The 10,293-nt window shown below is 48.2% G+C and overlaps 1 non-coding gene and 1 pseudogene across 1 annotated transcript; both read left to right on the top strand.

The window, feature by feature from the left end:
- Positions 1 to 8,197: 8,197 nt before the first annotated feature.
- Positions 8,198 to 8,936, top strand: LOC147727795 (18S ribosomal RNA; annotated as a pseudogene; the record flags this gene model as incomplete).
- Positions 8,937 to 9,927: 991 nt separating this feature from the next.
- Positions 9,928 to 10,081, top strand: LOC147727796 (5.8S ribosomal RNA). The gene has a single exon (XR_015309607.1). It is a non-coding gene; the product is annotated as a 5.8S ribosomal RNA (ribosomal RNA).
- Positions 10,082 to 10,293: the final 212 nt, after the last annotated feature.

A 10,293-nucleotide genomic window follows, 5' to 3' on the forward strand; every position in this document is an offset into this window, starting at 1 on the left:
ACGTCTGAGCATACCCTGCCAACTTATGGCGAACAAAGCTGTACAAAAGCGGGTGGTGATGGACGGAGCATCTGAACCAATCAAACACTCACACCCATTCAAGAGATCTGGTTTTAATCCATCGCCGTTCTTTAGCCCACTCTGCCATACCAGTTCAGACATGGCCATATGCAAATCAGTCTGACCCTGTGCCTCATGGGAACAGTCCAGCCCGAACTGCCAAGCCATGCCTTCCCTGGACCAGAAACAAGCTTCCGAGGACCGGTTTCTGGCATTTCAGCCGTCTTCAGCCCGGCTTGCTTGAATCCAGTGGCAAAGTGAGCAAGGGACTCACGTCTGAGCATACCCTGCCAACTTATGGCGAACAAAGCTGTACAAAAGCGGGTGGTGATGGACGGAGCATCTGAACCAATCAAACACTCACACCCAGTCAAGAGATCTGGGTTTAATCTATCACCGTTCATTATCCCACTCTGCCACCCCAGTTCAGACATGGCCATATGCAAATCAATCTGACCCTGTGCCTCATGGGAACAGTCCAGCCCGAACTGCCAAGCAATGCTTTCCCTGGAACGGAAACAAGCTTCCGAGGACCGGTTTCTGGCATTTCAGCCGTCTTCAGCCCTGCTTGCTTGAATCCAGTGGCAAAGTGAGCAAGGGACACACGTCTGAGCATACCCTGCCAATTTATGGTGAAGAAAACGGTAAAAAAGGGGGTGGTTATGGACAGAGCATCTTAACCAATCAAACGCTCACACCCAGTCAAGAGATCTGGGTTTAATCCATCACCGTTCTTTAGCCCACTCTGCCACCCCAGTTCAGACATGGCCATATGCAAATCAATCTGACCCTGTGCCTCATGGGAACAGTCCAGCCCGAACTGCCAAGCCATGCCTTCCCTGGAACGGCAACAAGCTTCCGAGGACCGGTTTCTGGCATTTCAGCCGTCTTCAGCCCTGCTTGATTGAATCCAGTGGCAAAGTGAGCAAGGGACTCACGCCCGAGCATACCCTGCGAAATTCATTGCTTACAAAGCGGTACAAAAGGGGGTGATGATGGACGGAGCATCTGAACCAATCAAACACTCACACCCAGTCAAGAGATTTGGCTTTAATCCATCAACGTTCATTAGCCCACTCTGCCACCCTAGTTCAGATATGGCCATTTGCAAATCAGTATGACCCTGTGCCTCATGGGAACAGTCCAGCCCGAACTGCCAAGCCAAGCCATGCCTTCCCTGGACCGGAAACAAGCTTCCGAGGACCGGTTACTGGCATTTCAGCCGACTTCAGCCCGGCTTGCTTGAATCCAGTGGCAAAGTGAGCAAGGGACTCACGTCTGAGCATACCTTGCCAGCCTATGGCGAACAAAGCGGTACAAAAGGGGGTGGTGATGGACGGAGATCCTGAACCAATCAAACACTCACACCCAGTCGATAGATCTGGATTTAATCCATCACCGTTCTTTAGCCCACTCTGCCACCCCAGATCAGACATGGCCATATGCAAATCAGTCTTACCCTGTGCCTCATGGGAACAGTCCAGCCCGAACTGCCAAGCCATGCCTTCCCTGGACTGGAAACAAGCTTCCGAGGACCGGTTTCTGGCATTTAAGCCGTCTTCAGCCCAGCTTGCTTGAATCCAGTGGCGAAGTGAGCAAGGGACTCACGTCTGAGCATACCCTGCCAACTTATGGCGAACAAAGCGGTAAAAAAGGGGGTGGTGATGGACGGAGCATCTGAACCAATCAAACACTCACACCCAGTCAAGAGATCTGGGTTTAATCCATCACCGTTCTATAGCCCACTCTGCCACCCAAGTTCAGACATGGCCATATGCAAATCAGTCTGACCCTGTGCCTCATGGGAGCAGTTCAGCCCGAACTGCCAAGCCATGCCTTTCCTGGAACGGAAACAAGCTTCCGAGGACCGGTTTCTGGCATTTCAGCCGTCTTCAGCCCTGCTTGCTTGAATCCAGTCGCAAAGTGAGCAAGGGACTCAGGTCTGAGCATACCCTGCAAAACTTATGGCGAACAAAGCGGTACAAAAGGGGGTGGTGATGGACGGAGCATGTGAACCAATCAAACACTCACACCCATTCAAGAGATCTGGGTTTAATCACACGCCGTTCTTTAGCCCACTCTGCCATCCCAGTTCAGTCATGGCCATATGCAAATCAGTCTTACCCTGTGCCTTATGGGAACAGTCCAGCCCGAACTGCCAATCCATGCCTTCCCTGGACCAGAAACAAGCTTCCGAGGACCGGTTTCTGGCATTTCAGCCGTCTTCAGCCCGGCTTGCTTGAATCCAGTGGCAAAGTGAGCAAGGGACTCACGTCTGAGCATACCCTGCCAACTTATGGCGAACAAAGCTGTACAAAAGCGGGTGGTGATGGACGGAGCATCTGAACCAATCAAACACTCACACCCATTCAAGAGATCTGGGTTTAATCCATCGCCGTTCTTTAGCCCACTCTGCCATACCAGTTCAGACATGGCCATATGCAAATCAGTCTGACCCTGTGCCTCATGGGAACAGTCCAGCCCGAACTGCCAAGCCATGCCTTCCCTGGACCAGAAACAAGCTTCCGAGGACCGGTTTCTGGCATTTCAGCCGTCTTCAGCCCGGCTTGCTTGAATCCAGTGGCAAAGTGAGCAAGGGACTCACGTCTGAGCATACCCTGCCAACTTATGGCAAACAAAGCTGTACAAAAGCGGGTGGTGATGGACGGAGCATCTGAACCAATCAAACACTCACACCCAGTCAAGAGATCTGGGTTTAATCCATCACCATTCATTAGCCCATTCTGCCACCCCAGATCAGACATGGCCATATGCAAATCAGTCTGACCCTGTGCCTCATGGGAACAGTCCAGCCTGAACTGCCAAGCCATGCCTTCCCTGGACCGGAAACAAGCTTCCGAGGACCGGTTTCTGGCATTTCAGCCATCTTCAGCCCGGCTTGCTTGAATCCAGTGGTAAAGTGAGCAAGGGACTCACGTCTGAGCATACGCTGCCAACTTATGGTGAACAAAGCGGTACAAAAGGGGGTGGTGATGGATGGAGCATCTAAACCAAACAAACACTCACACCCAGTCAAGAGATCTGGGTTTAATCCATCACCATTCTTTAGCCCACTCTGCCACCCCAGTTCAGACATGGCCATATGCAAACCAGTCTGACCCTGTGCCTCATAGGAACAGTCAAGCCCCAACTGCCAAGCCATGCCTTCCCTGGACCGGAAACAAGCTTTCGAGGACCGGTTTCTGGCATTTAAGCCGTCTTCAGACCGGCTTGCTTGAATCCAGTGGCAAAGTGAGGAAGGGACTCACATCTGGGCATACCCTGCCAACTTATGGCGAATAAAGCGGTGAAAAAGGGGGTGGTGATGGACGGAGCATCTGAACCAATCAAACACTCACACCCAGTCAAGAGATTTGGGTTTAATCCATCACCGTTCTTTATCCCACTCTGCCACCCCAGTTCAGACATGGCCATATGCAAATCGGTCTGACCCTGTGCCTCATATGCAGACAACATTGCTATTTTTACTATGAGACCAGTAAAAGCTATAGTTGAAATTACACAAGAGGCCCAGCATTTCAATACCTTTTCTGGCTACAAATTAAATCTGGATAAGACAGAGACAATCTTAAATTTTCAACTTGAAACAGCCTCAATTACACTAGAAATTACAAGAACTGCTACATATCTTGGAGTGTGTCTTAGTTGTTAAGTTGATGATGTGGTCGCTCTAAATTACGAGCCATTGTTAAAAAAGGTGGTCGCAAATATGTGTAGTTGGCATAGGATACCCCTCTGAATAATCAGGAGGTGTAACACAGTTAAAATGAACATCCTTCCGAAGTTCCCGTACCTTTTTCGCACTATTCCACTAAGGGTACCATTGTCATTTTTTTAAACGGTTAGAAAGTGCTGTCAGCCGTTTCATATGGGGCTACCGGCGGGCAAGGAGAGCCCTTAGGTACATTACGCTACCATATGAACAAGTTGGTTTTAAACTCCCGGACTTTAAAGTATATTTTTTGGCTGCTTTTGTTAGTCAGATTTAAAGTTTACTCAAGGGGGCTGGTATGGGCATAGTTTGGCTCTCATACCATTTGGCCTGTGGTCCAAAAACTGGATTTTTATTGAATAAAATGGCCGACCCTAACTACCACAAGACTGTTAGATTTAAGATAGTGTGACAAATTATCTGGATTTGGCAAGATATATGTAAGGCTTTTATCCACTGCCTAAGCTGCACTCTTATACCAATGTATGGGAAAATCCAAGATTGTCTGATATATTTCATGATCATGTGGGGAGAGGGTGACAACGTAGTAGTATAATACAACTTGGGCATTTATATGATGAACAAGGATTTCGATCATTCATATAATTGAAAGAAGAATTTGGGATATTACAGGATACATTTTTTAAGTACTTGCAGGTTAGGGGTTATTTTACTCGTGGAGAGGGCTTATTAGAACTACCCAGCCCAGCTGAGGTACTAGCTGCAATTTTTCAGATTTCTGGCTGGGCCTGTATTGGTAAAGTTTATCAGAAATTCTTAGAGGCTGTTAGTGACGACGGATTACAGATCGCAGTCAAACGGATTTTTGAAATTGATGTAACAAACGAGGAAGTATACGAATCTTTGGAAACTATAAATGCTGCAGTTACCTCAGTTAATTTGAAACTACAGCAACACTGGGTTATGTTTATGCTGTATTATACCCCAGATCTTATTTCTATGTGGGCTACGGCCCATTTATCTGTAAAGTCACGCTGTCCGAAGTGGCAAGAATATGCTGTGAACTCTGTCATATGTTTGTTACGTGTCCGAATTAGAATACTTTTTTGTCCGATGTAACCCGTAAGCTTGTAATATTATCAGGCTATGACAATCAAAAAACAGAGAAGGAAATTGTATTGGGGGTAATAGCAGACCGGGGCAATCTAGCAAAGTTTTTAGTCTACATTATTATAGCATGTGCTTTTCTATGCATTGCTCAGGCATGGATTCAAACAGTGAGTCCAAGTATTACTGAATTTTGGGCACTATTGAGAGGAATTGATGAAATGGAACTGGCTTTAGCCAAACGCTAGGGCCCACGTTCTTGGGCAAAATTTAAAAGGGTGTGGTTGAGCCTTCAGTGGGACTAAGAACTGGTATTGTTTCCGACTTGTAAGTTTAAGTTTTCTGATGCAATCAACTAATTTAAAGTCATCTTCTAATTTTGTCAATGTATGTTCTACACCCTGTGCTCTTATGTGTCTTGATTTTGGTAACCTGTGTTGTTTTTCAGTGCTATTTCTGTTCAATGGTATAATACTGATGGCTAATAAAAGTAAAAAAAAAAAGGAAGTGTTCACCCATTGAGGCCTACAACCCTAGACAAAAATGGCCTTCCTGTATATGTGTTCACTGTACTGGTTGTGTTCTTTGCTGGCAGAGCATATTACAGGTTAAAGTAACAAGTGTCTCCAAAACCTGTGTTTGCAGAGTCCGCACATTATATGTTATGACTCCCTAGGCATCTCTCACCAGTTGCTAGTGTAGAGGTGTTTAGACGGATCTGCATGATGTCCTTTAGTGGTGTACACGTGTGTTTAACCCTTCGTGGTACTGTGGCTTCAATCTTTTGTATTGGCTCTACAAAATATACACATTTAAAAAAAAGCCTAAAGAACGTTTTACAACCTCATGGTTGTAACCACCTGTCTTTCTTTTTTTTTTTATAGTCCTTACTAGACGCTGGAGGAACATGATGTTTCATACAAAATACATTAGGGTTCTTTTGGTGCTACACACCTGCTTTGCCCTTTGGGGAATACCTTTCTTTTTAGCCGGTCCGTCTATAGGCCCCAAAGACTTCCTTTTTTTAAAACAATGTCTCATTCTTTCAGGATTTGTTGAGGCTCCAGCCATCACGTTTGCTTGAGTGTCTACCCTTTGCTGAGGGTTGGCATGTTTATGAGTTTCCAGAGGAACTATGAAGAAAAATGAATCACTGGCACATTTCCAATACTATGCACTGCTTTAGCGCACTCTTTGAATGCACAATGGAATCTTAGGGGTTTTTGAACTGTACGGGCTAATCATTACACATCCTTTATGCAAGAAAGCCTTCAGTCACCTACAGAATCATTCTTGACGCTGTCTGATGCATACTTATACTCAAAGATTTGTTGAAGCCCTTTAACAGCTAGCTGGACTTCTGCTTCATAACCTGCAAAAACACATCCTCAAGGACACATTTTAAAAAGTTACGATTTTGAGACAATATGTTTAGCAGGGGGATCAGAAATATAATGTTCCAAGGGCGAGATGTACAACCGCTTAATAGGTCTGCTCCATCTAAAAATCCCATTTTGCAAGTTGGTAACCTATTACTAAATCTCTAAATAGAGTTGGTGACTTGCTATTAGGAAGGGGCATGCCAAGGGTGTCCCTTCCTAATAGCGAGTCCCACTGCCAATGTAAGATTGTGTTTTTAGCCGCAATTGCAAAACACTTGCAGTTTACCACCCATTTCAAATGGGTGGTAAGCCACTCATAAACGGGACTGAGTCCCTAGCGACCCCTTCCCCTTTATGACTGGCACTGAAAATATTTTTTTAAGAGCAGGCAGTGGTCCTTTAAGAAAAACGGGCAGCATTTTTTAAAAAACTGCTTTATTTAAAGAAGCTGTCACAGACATGGTGGTCTGCTGATGCCAGCAAGCCACCATCCATTGGAGTGCTAGCCATTCCCAATGGGGTCCCAAATTGCACCTGCCTCATGAATGTTAATGAGGCAGGCAATTTGCAACCTCATTAGGAATTAGTTTCTCAGACAATGTTGTACATTACAGTTTGTGAATTGCAAAATTGTGATTCACAAAACGATGCAATTTGCGGCCCGCAATTTGTAATGGGTCATACAGCAGGCCCTAAAAATCTGTACCTTGATGAAATTCAACCGTTTCCTCATGAGTTCCGGTTATTTCTGGGAGTTTATGTGTGGAGAGCAGAAAGGTTTGTTTTAAAAACAACTCTAACGAACAGCACACGTCATAGTTGATTGAGTCATTTAAAAAAATATTCGATACGTGTTGCTTTACAATATGGTAAATATTGTAAAGTTGCTAGAACTAGCATTTTGTAGCTCACTTTGTAGCACAAAGGGCTACTTAAGGCTGGGGCTTTGAACCAGTGCTAAACAGTTCAGGCATCTAAACACAGGAGCTGCACTAAATCCTTAACCTTAACATTACAGAATTGCTCAAAGCATTTTAGACATAACTTCTAATCAATGCTTGCACTAAACACATACAGTTGTCTTTCTCCACCTCCTGCCCCTGGTCCTGTTGCTCAGGGCTTTTGTAACAGATTCAAAGCATGCTGCTGACCTTTAACCCCAGGCAAACCCTCAGTTTAAACAACAGATTTTATTTGTAGATTTTTATTAAAAAATGCAGATTTTCACATAAGCAAAGGAACACAGTGAAACAGACCACATGGTTCTGCTTCTGTTCACTTATTTATAATAGGGGTCCTAAGCCCCCACAGTTAAAAAAAAGAAATAGCTGTCCCTCTGACACCCCAATTTTACTCTTGCATTTTTTTAGTCATGGGATACTACCAAGGTCTGCCTTGTCAAAATGTGAACTTTTCCATAAGTCTTTTACAGACTTGCTCAAAGCATATTAGAAATAACTCCTAATCAATGCTTGCACTAAACACAAAGTTTTCTTTCTCTACCTCCATCCCTCCTGCCCCGGCCTTGTTGCCGAGGGGCTTTTGAAAGCACATTCAAATCATGCAGCTGAACGTTAACCTCTAGCAACCCTTGATTTAAACAATAGATTTTATTCATATATTTCTTTGCAAAAACACAGATTTTCATGTAAGCAGTGAAATACAATGATACAAACAACATGGTTCAGCTAAAGCACTGCTTTTTCAAAATATAAAAAAGGAAACAATGTGAAATGTCATACATTTTAAAAATAGATAAACACGTAGTGCTATAAGTTAGCATTGTGTTTACCTGCAGTAGAAGTTCTCCTGAATCACCCCACAGCTCTTTGCACTTTATCTCAAAGCGCTGCCCCATGCTGCGCATTCCCCTAAGGCCATAGACTTCAAAAAAGCGTTTTGCTGCTACTTGTGCTTCTGATTGTGTGTGTGTGGCCTGAAGGACAACATTTTATACTTAGTAGATGTTGCTAACTATGCATGGGCCCACTTTGCTGATGGAAAGCAACCATCTACGTTTGGGCCCCATTTCAGTGCAGTCTTAAAGGAATTGACGGAAGGGCACCACCAGGAGTGGAGCCTGCGGCTTAATTTGACTCAACACAGGAAACCTCACCCAGCCCGGACACAGAAAGGATTGACAGATTGATAGCTCTTTCTCGATTCTGTGGGTGGTGGTGCATGGCCGCTCTTAGTTGGTGAAGCGATTTGTCTGGTTAATTCCAATAACGAACGAGACTCCTCCATGCTAACAAGTTATGCGACCCCCAGCGGTCGGCGCCCAACTTCTTAGAGGGACAAGTGGCGTTAAGGCACACAAGATCGAGCAATAACAGGTTGGTGATGCCCTTAGATGTCCAGGGCTGCAGGCGCGCTACACTGAGCAGATCAGCGTGTGTCTACGCATCGCTGACAGGTACGGGTAACCAGCTGAACCCCGTTCATGATAGGGATTGGGGATTGCAATTCCCAGTAAGTGCGGGTCATAAGCTTGCGTTGATTAAGTCCCTTCCCTTTGTACACACCGCCCGTCGCTACTACCGATTGGATGTTTTAGTAGGGTCCTCGGATCGGCCCAGCCGGGGTCGGCAACGGCCCTGGTGGAGCGCCGAGAAGACGATCAAACTTGACTATCTAGAGGAAGTAAAAGTCGTAACAAAGTTTCCGTAGGTGAACCTGCGGAAGGATCATTAATGGCGGAGCAGCCCGAGAGACCGACGGCGCCAGCCCGAAGCCCTCGGCCACCTCCTGCAAAGCATGAACCCTAGGCACAGGGCCCGGCCATGCCCTGGCTCTCGGCCTGGCAGAGCGGTCATCGGCCACATGGGGCGCTCTGGTTTAGGACCGGGACTTCGACGGGCCTCTTCCCCCTGGGGAGGGCCCGACTGACGCGTGAGGGACCAGGTGTGGGGGGCATCCCCCATCCGCTATCACTCTGCGAGGCGGAACCCAAGTTCACCCGGCACAGACCCCCCCACCGCGGGGCTGGGGGGGTTAACCGAATGGCAGTGTATCTCCGGGCTGGTACCACCCCTCCCTCGGAAGGCCCTGGCGCTGGCTGGGCCCTCCCACGCCTGATCCCCGTCACGACCTGGGTCCGGGCGACCGAGGAGTGGCCCTTCTCGTGCGGAAGGGCGGCCTGGAAGAGAAGGGGCTGAGGGCCTGCGAGGGAACCCGGCTCCTCTAGGTGGGTGGCGTGCGGGATGGGGACCCGCCTGGCTCTTCCCTTCCGGCACCTCTGACCCGGGCAGAGGGTGGGGTGGGCCAATCGCCAGCCTGCCGGCACAGTTCGGGGCCACCCGGCATCGGGTGGCTGACGTGCAGGTGGAGCGACCCTCCCTCGTTGCCAGGTACCCGGTTCGGCCTGGTCCTGTGTGGCCGAGGGGTTTCCAAGACTCGCACAGTCCCTCCCGGTCACCCCAGGAGGGACCGGCGGCCTCGGGTTGCCTGCTCCCATCGCCCCGAGAGCCCCCTTACTCGCCCGCGGGTGGGCGAGGGGGGACTCCCAGGCCGAGTGCCTGGCAATGTTTTTTTCTCCCAATGGTGCAATCTGACTCCCAGAGGGGAAGCCTTGAAAGGGGCGCCTGGGCCGTCTCGCCGTATGGGCTGCGGATGGACGGTGTTGCCTTCCTCCCGCCTCTCCTGCTCCCGCAGGTGGGTGAACGTTTTCGAAAAGCTGCCTGTGACTTTTGGCGGTGGATCACTCCGATCTCGCGTCGATGAAGAATGCAGCTAGCTGCGAGAATTAGTGTGAATTGCAGAACACATTGATCATCGACACTTCAAACGCACCTTGCGGCCACGGGTTCCTCCTGGGGCTACGCCTGTCTGAGGGTCGCTCGATCGTCAATCGCCCCAGGTCTACCCAGGGATGCAGCTGGGGCCATCGCAGGGTTAGCTCCACTTCCCCTTTGTCCCCCCACAAGGTCAGACCCCCCGATCGCCCGTGGCAGGGTCCCTCGCCGGGTCCTGCCGTGGAGGTATGCCGCCGGCACGCCTGGCCCCCGAGAAAGGGGCCAGGTGACCGGTCCGCCCCGGGACCTGTCCCAG

The sequence above is a fragment of the Lissotriton vulgaris genome, chromosome 3_1 (genome assembly GCF_964263255.1).
Source record: "Lissotriton vulgaris chromosome 3_1, aLisVul1.2, whole genome shotgun sequence".
NCBI lineage: Eukaryota > Metazoa > Chordata > Amphibia > Caudata > Salamandridae > Lissotriton > Lissotriton vulgaris.